At 37.2% G+C, this 8,756-nt stretch overlaps 1 non-coding gene across 1 annotated transcript; it reads left to right on the top strand.

Moving 5' to 3' along the window:
• Positions 1-5,844: 5,844 nt before the first annotated feature.
• Positions 5,845-5,951, top strand: LOC140852675 (small nucleolar RNA R71). The gene has a single exon (XR_012135577.1). It is a non-coding gene; the product is annotated as a small nucleolar RNA R71 (small nucleolar RNA).
• The last annotated feature ends 2,805 nt before the right edge of the window (positions 5,952-8,756 follow it).

Genomic DNA, 8,756 nt, shown 5'->3' with positions numbered 1-8,756 from the left:
AAGTTAGATAATTTAGATATTAATTGATACTTTTTATGTCAATTTGTGACATATATCACACCCCCCAACTTAATCATTGCTAGTCTCTTAGCAATGTACCAAAATAAGATCATATTTCAAAAAGATCTTTCCTTTGCAAATTAATTTAAGATCGAAATTCAAGAAGTTTTCTAGTATTACTAAGTAATGAGCTTCGAATTAGAATCGGTAGTCAGTCTACTTAGAAGCTTTCTTAGAGTACACTTAAAGTTTTATAGCACTTGTGTGAGTGATAACTAACTTAGTATTTCAGTATTAACTTGTACAGGCCAATTGTATCATTTTTCATAACTTAGTTCGATTAATTTTCTATACACCCCAGATTAAACAAAGAACTAAGGTAGCTTTCACACTGTTTTTTTTTTTTTTTTTTTTTTTTTTGCTGAGCATCCTGGCCTTCCCACCACCGTTTGATACAAATCTCAACACTTGACTTAGGTAAGAGACCTGGTTACTAGGCTTAGGGCAATCCACATTTACTCTATATTTTGTATTTTATTTCAGGCAGGTAGCTCTTTCCTTAAATTCAAATTTCTTCAATTGGGGTGTAGAGAAAATTATCTAATTTAAATAATACTCAAATCCTTAATTGCCTTACAATTAACACCTACTTTACCTTGTTAGTGTGCATGTGCAATTGGAAGTGCTAATAGTCTTTAAATGACCTAAGCCACCAAGAGTCTAACCAGCTAATCTTCTCCGTGACTCACTACATTAGCAAATACTTTCTAACTTACTCTTATTTCTTTTATAGATTAATTTATTTCATATATATATATATATATTTATTTTTTATTTTTTTTACATAATATATTAAATGCAAGAAATAACTCATAGTGGAAGGAAAAGGAAATGATAACACCTGATTTTGTTCAAGCTCTCCCCCCAACTTGACCGATATTTCCCCAATGGAGTTTATCTAATTTATTTTCCTAAGCAAACTGAAAACAAAGAAAGCATTAGAAATTAAATAAGCTGGGTTGCCTCCCAGAACGCTAAGTTTTATGTCTTCAGCCAGACCAAACCTCGAAGCAACTTAATCAGAATAATTGGTTCATAAAGAACCATGGCATCTTCAACAGTCTTGACAGGTAATTCCAAGAATGGTTTTAATCGTTGACCATTAACTTTAAAGATAACACATTACTTGGTTTTCAATCTCAACAGCTCCGTGTGAAAAGACTTCCTTTACTAAAAATGGTCCTGTCCATCTAGACCTAAGCTTTCCTGGAAACAGATGTAATCTAGAGTTATATAAGAGCACCTTTTGTCCGATATTGAAAGTTTTTCTTATAATTGATTGATCATGAAATGCTTTGGTTCGTTCCTTGTATATCCTTGCATTTTCATAGGCTTCATTTCTAAGTTCTTCTAATTCATTCAACTGAAGCTTTCTATGGTTTCCAGCATCGTTCAAATTTGTATTTAGTTGTTTGATGGCCCACATGGCTTTGTGTTCTATCTCAATAGGCAAGTGACATGGTTTACCAAACACAATCCTATAATGAGACATTCCTAGATTGGTCTTGAAAGTGGTTCGGTATGCCCAAAGTGCATTAATTAATTTCAAAGACCAATCCTTTCTATTGGCACTAACAGTTTTTTCCAGGATTTGTTTGATTTGTCGGTTTGACACTTCAACTTATCCACTAGTTTGAGGATGATATGGTGTGGCCAATTTGTGGGTGACATTATACTTTTTCATCAATGTTGCAAAAGGTCGGTTACAAAAATGGGTTCCCCGATCACTAATGATTGCCCTAGGAATACCAAAATGGGAGAGAATATTTTCTTTAAGAAACTTAATGACCATTTTGCTATCGGGTGTTCTACATGCAATTGCTTCTACCCACTTTGAAACATAATCAACTGCTACTAGAATATATTTATTTCCAAAGGAATTTGGAAATGGTCCCATGAAATCGATCCCCAAACATCAAAAACTTCAACTACCAAGATTGGGTTGAGTGGCATCATGTGTCGCTTGGTGATTCGACCCATTTTCTGACATTGAGCACAACTTTTACAATATTCATGAGCATCCTTAAACGAATTGGGCCAATAAAAACACATTGGAGAACCTTAGCAGCAGTTTTCTTAGACGCGAAGTGACCCCCACATGCTTGATCATGACAAAAAGATAAAATATTCATGACTTCGTTATCTGGGATACACCTTCTAATAATTTGATCAGGACATTGTTTAAAAAGATAAGGATCATCCCAAATGAAATACTTCACTTGGGCAAAGAATTTATATTTATCCTGCTTAGTCCAATGAGAAGGTATCTTACCTATGGCTAAATAATTTACAATATCAGCAAACCAAGGTTCAGTAGACACAGACATGAGTTGCTCATCTGGGAAAGATTCATTGATGGGTGGTTCACTAGATGGTGCGACTGGAATTCGGGACAAATGATCTGCTACAACGTTCTCAGTGCCTTTCTTGTCCCTAATTTCTAGGTCAAATTCTTGAAGGAGCAAAATCCATCTGATTAAGCGTGCCTTGGCATCCTTCTTTGCTAGGAGATGTCTAATGGCTGAGTGATCGGTGTAAACAATGGTGTGGGTCCCAACCAAATAAGATCTAAATTTTTCTAAAGCAAAGACAACGGCAAGGAACTCCTTCTCAGTTGTGGTGTAGTTAAGCTGCGCATCATTTAAGGTTTTACTTGCATAATATATCACTCTAGGTAGCTTATTTATTCGTTGACCTAAGATTGCGCCCACAACATGATCGGATGCATCACACATTAATTCAAATGGTTCAGACCAGACAGGAGGATGAATGATTGGAGCTGATACAAGTGCATTTTTTAGAAATTCAAAGGATTCCAAGCACTCATGAGTAAATTCAAATTTGGTATCCTTTGCCAAAAGATTAGTCAGTGGACGTGCTACTTTGCTAAAGTTGGCAATAAACCTTCTATAGAATCCAGCATCTATAGAATCCAGCATGACCTAAAAATGAACGTATTTCTTTCACAGATTTAGGTGGTGGAAGACTTGCAATTAGATCTATTTTGGCCTTGTCCACTTCAATCCCCTTTTTAGAAATGACATGGCCAAGAACTATTCCCTGTTTGACCATAAACTGACATTTTTCCCAGTTGAGAACTAGGTGCTTCTCCTTACATCGTTCTAGAACTAATTGCAGGTGATTCAGACACTCGGAGAAGGTTAGGCCAAAAACAGAAAAGTCATCCATAAAAATTTCTAGAAATCGTTCTATCATATCTGAAAACATGCTGATCATGCATCTCTGGAAGGTTGCCGGTGCATTACATAGTCCAAAGGGCATTCGTCTATAGGCAAAAGTACCAAATGGACAGGTGAATGTAGTCTTTTCTTGATCTTCAGCGGCTATGGGGATCTGGTTGTAACCGGAGTATCCATCAAGAAAACAGTAAAACTCTTGTCCGGCTAGTCTTTCCAATATTTGATCAATAAATGGCAAAGGAAAGTGATCTTTCCTTGTCGCAGCATTCAACTTTCTATAGTCTATACAGACCCTCCATCCCGTTTGGGTCCTAGTTGGGATAAGTTCGTTTGCATCATTTTGGACCACTGTTACCCCAGATTTCTTGGGTACTACTTGAACTGGGCTTACCCAAGAGCTATCAGAAATAGGATAAATTATTCCACTATCTAGGAGTTTCAGAATCTCCTTTTTAACTACATCCTTCATAACTGGATTAAGCCTTCTTTGGGCTTCTCTTGTTGGTTTAGCCTCTTCCTCTAAGTATATTCTATGTTGAACTATAAAGGGCTTATTCCTTTGATATCTGCAATGGTCCAACCTATTGCCTCTTGATTTGCTTTTAGAACTGACAATAACTCCTCCTCTTGCTTGGGATCTAGGTCTGATGCAATAATTACAGGCAAAGTTTCTTTGGGTCCTAGATATGCATACTTGAGATGTTCTGGGAGGGGTTTCAGTTCTAAAATGGGTGCTTCCTCTATCGATGGTTTAGGTGATGATTTCACCATCTCAATGATTGGTTCAGTAGGAAGTGTCGATTCTTGATTAATCTGATTTTCTTTAAGTATTTCATTGACATCCTCAGACTCATGGATTAACCAGGGGTTAGACTCTAGGTCGACTTCATCATCACTAATGTCAATGGATTCATAAATACCATCTTGGACTACATTGACATCAGCATGAGAAGAGGATTCCTGTTCTAAGTTAAAAACATTAAGCTCAATGGTCATATTCTCAAAGGATAACTTCATTAGACCATTTCGACAATTGATTTCAGCATTGGCCGTAGCTAAGAATGGTCTTCCTAAAATGACAGGTATATGTCCTTTAGGATTCGCAACTGGCTCAGTCTCTAAAATAATAAAATCTACAGGGAAAATGAAATTTTCAACCTTTATCAGAACATCCTCGACCATTCCCTTAGAGATCCTGAGAGATCTATCGGCTAACTGTAATGTGATCCCAGTAGGTTGAAGTTTTTCTAATCCTAGTTGTTCATACACCGAATATGGAAGGATATTCACACTAGCTCCTAGATCTAGCAAGGCCTTTTTTATATTGGTTTCTCCAATAACACAAGAAATTGTTGGAGCTCCAGGGTCCTTATATTTAATTGGCACATGGCTAGATAGGTATGAACTGACACTTGCAGCCAAAAATGCTTTCTTTGGTACATTAGTGGTCCTTTTCCTAGTGCAGAGATCTTTTAAAAATTTGGCATAAGTTGGAACCTGATGGATTATATCTAAAAGAGGAATATTAACTTGGACTTGTTTAAATACCTCTAAAATTTTGTCTAAATATTCAGATTTATTGGATTTCAGTCTGTTTGGAAAAGGAGCTCTAGGACTTTTAAGTACTGGACTAGGTGAATTTTCAGTTTTTGGTGCTTGAGGTTGAAAGGTAGTAGTTTTAGAAGGTGACTCGGCAGATGAGTCATCTATATCATCAAGTGCAACTACCTTATTGTCTATTTGTTTTCCTGATCTTAAGGTATGAATGGCATTTACACCATTAACTTGGTTTCCTTGTTGGGGTCGTGGACCATTTTGGTTCCTAGGATTTGGCTCATGTTGGCTAGGTAACCTACCATGTTCTCGTTCACTAATGGTCGAAGCCAGCTGACTTACTTGCATTTCCAGACGGGCTATAGCTTGGGTGTTATTATTTATGAGTTGACCCATGGTTTGCATAAAGCTGGTATGTATTTTCATCATGGCTTCTAGGCTTTTCTCTAAAGAGGTAATTTTCTTGTCATTATCATGGAAGCCTGGCGGGTTGTTCATCACTGGGTTGGACCTTAAATTTTGCTGATTGAAATTTGGATTACCTACATTAGGATTCTGGGACCATGAGAAATTCGGGTGATTCCTCCAACCTGGGTTATATGTGGGTGCATAAGGATTGTTCAATGGTCCTTGATAGGTGGCATTCACCTGTGCACACTCATTCGAGTAGGAACATTCTTCTAAGACATGGTCTGGTGCATTGCACCCTTTACACATGGGTGCAGATATTTGATTTACATTGGCTGGTCTCTGTAATTCTAAGGCTTCCAATCTACGTGTTAAGGTTGCAATCTTGGCCTCTGATGCTAGGGTTGGTTGAATTTGATGCATTCCTCCTCTTGAAGGTGTAGCTTTATCAGGTTCCCTAGTTGTTTCCCACTGTAAATTTTTCTCGGCTAGGTTTTCTAAGAATTGCCAAGCTTCAGTAGTTTCTTTGTCCATAAATTGGCCTTGGCACATGGACTCTAGCATGGTTCTTGAGTTTGAATCTAACCCCTCATAGATGATCTGGCATAGTCTCCAAGTTTCTATTCCATGGTGTGGGCATTGGATCAAAAGATTCTTGAAACGATCAAAGTACTTCCAAAATGATTCACCAGCTAATTGGTAAAATTGATTTATTTCATTCCTAATCCTAGCTATTTTATGATGGGAAAAATACTTTTTTAAAAATATTCTCACAAAGCCCTCCCAGGTAGTGACAGAATAGTTTGGCAGACTATAAAGCCACTTCTTAGCATTGTCCTTAAGGGCAAAGTTGATTAATCTAAGTTTGACCTCATCCTCTGTTAATTGCAGTTTCATGGTTACACATACCTCCTCAAATTCTCTAATAAATATATAAGTATCCTCTAATCCTGTGAATTTTGGAAGCATATTTATGATTTGAGGTTTGATTTCAAAATTGTTAGCTGTGGGTTGTGGCAACCTGATACAAGATGGTTGGATGGAGCCAACTGGATAACACAAATCCTTAAGGGTCATGGGTTGGATTGGTTCAGCCATTGGAACAACAGGAATTGACTCAATTCTAACTAGACGACCCGACACTCTTCTCCACACACGAGGTGTACAGTTCTCAATGTTTATACAATTTTTTTTTTTTTTCAAACAAGTGAAACAATAAATTAAACTCAATCTATCCTAGGGTTAACCTAAATCTAGACAGCTCCTAACTTGTTCCAAGATGACCCTTCAAGCCTTCCAAGTGGAGATTGACAACTAGTTAGCCAGGTAAGTATAAGAGGTGGGAGGTTCACTCATCGTTGCCTTTCTAGACACCAAACGAGTTGGCCAGGCCAGCAACTGAACCAATTTAACAAACCACCCTCAGGGACTTGCCTAGACACCAACTAATCAAACAACTCAAACTTGGTAGAACTCTTAGGGTTCCTTGTCCTATTGAGCTCGAATTCCTTAAGGTTGATGTCTAATTGATTTTAAGATTAAAGGTCTAGGTAATGCAATATGATGGAGATGATTTTTGGGCTAAGGAAGGGTAATGAAATCTCCACCTTATCTTGTTAATGGGTTGATGCCCTTAGATTAATTATGAAAATATAAATGCAAATAAACAAGATGACCAAGAATGTAAAAGATTTTAATTTAGAATTTTTTTTTTTAATTTTGATATTTTACTTCACTATTATGAAATATCTTTTGTTTTGTTTTATTTTATTATTTTTTTTTTTTGTGATTAAGTAAATTCAAATGATTAGGTCTAAAGGAAAAGTAATTAACTAAAAATAATAAAAGAGAAATTAGAAGCATACCTGAGTTTTCCAGAATCACCAACTAAATATAGAAACCTAAAGGAAAAAGAAAGAGAGTTATAAAGCACGAAGAACAAATATTTGAAAATAATTTAAAACGCCAAATCCCGGCAACGGCGCCAAAAACTTGATGTGCAAATCTTAAAATTTGTAAATAAAACCGCAAGCGCACGGTGTGCAGAGTAGCACGACCAGCGAGTACGGGTCGATCCCACAGAGACTTGGTTTAAAAATAATTTTTAAATCTATGCTCAAGCGAGCTTTAACAAAAATCGAAAGTCAAAAGTTGTTTGCTAAAGACAATAAGACTAAGGATCTAGGGTTTTTGAATCCACTAGATCTAGATTAGAAATTCTACCTAGAATTTTTCTTATTGATCCTAACGACTACTCCTCTTGTCTTTCCCAAGCATAGATTATGAAGGGACTAAGGCCCAACGATAACCCATCAAGATTCTTTACAGGGGAGTAGTAACTAGGATCCCTTAGGGTTTTCTCCTCCTATGCACTGAATCAAGCATGAACTATGAAGGAACTCTGACCCAACTGTAGTTCATCAAAAATTCTTGGCAAAAGAGAAAGAAAAAGAAACCCTAAGAAAAAGAAAGAACCCTATGTAAAATCCCTACTCATGATCTAGCTTCATCGCAAACCCTAGAAGGGATGCTTAGCTAGACATGATCTAAATCTACTTGCAAAATTTAAATGCAGAAAAATAAACTACCCTAATTTCATAAATTAAACTATCCTAATTGCATAAAATTAAATTGCATAAATTAAACTATCCTAATTGCAAGAAAAATAAATTGCATAATGTAAAGAGATGAAATTGCATAAAAATAAGATTTTATATAAAAAAATTTATTACAAAAACCTCAAAGCTCGAGCTTGAGAAGAGAGCTAAAAACCCCACTATCTAGGGTTACAAGCTTGATCGGAAGGAAGAATACATAAAACAAGGGCCTTTGGGGGCTTTTTATAGGCATTTGGGGGTTATAAGGTTTTCAAAACTTTAGATGTGGGACTAAGAGGTTTTAGAGGGTTGTTAGGGAGGTTTATGGTGCGCCGATGGGTCCATGGTCCATGCGTCTGTTGCTGTGGACCAGGCGGCTAACCAGATCATCAAATTAGTTGATTTTTGATCAATTTTGATCTGATTTGACTCGGGTTTGACCCAATTGAGTCTTCTTTTTCATTCTTCAATTCCTGGGTCAATTTAACTCCGTTTTGCATAAAATTTACACCGTTGGAATCCTCTTTCCTTGTTCTTTCTATTGATGATCTCTTCTTCTGCAAAATATAATAACAAGTATCAATTTCTTAATAAAGTTAGATAATTTAGATATTAATTGATACTTTTTATGTCAATTTGTGACATAAATCAGCTCTCCACCCTCGGATTCATCTTTCCAGGAAAGACGGGGCGACTGGCCCAAGTGGCCCTCCTACTGTCAGATTTTGGAGTTTCGACGACGTTCTCTCCAGTCGTACCGACACCTGCAGCTGTTGCTGCTGCTGCATGGCCTGTACCGCTTCAGTGAGGCCTCTGACCTGCTGAACCAGCAAGTTGAATTGCTCCACGCCAACCACCGTTGCCGGTGGAGGAGGAGGAGCCTGAGAAATTGGAGGTGAGGCCGGAGCCTGAGATCTGGCCGCTGAGGCCGTGGATC

The sequence above is a fragment of the Elaeis guineensis genome, chromosome 11 (genome assembly GCF_000442705.2).
Source record: "Elaeis guineensis isolate ETL-2024a chromosome 11, EG11, whole genome shotgun sequence".
Classification (NCBI taxonomy): domain Eukaryota; kingdom Viridiplantae; phylum Streptophyta; class Magnoliopsida; order Arecales; family Arecaceae; genus Elaeis; species Elaeis guineensis.
The sequence above is the reverse complement of the archived record's forward strand: the minus strand, read 5'-3'. Positions and strand labels throughout refer to the sequence as shown.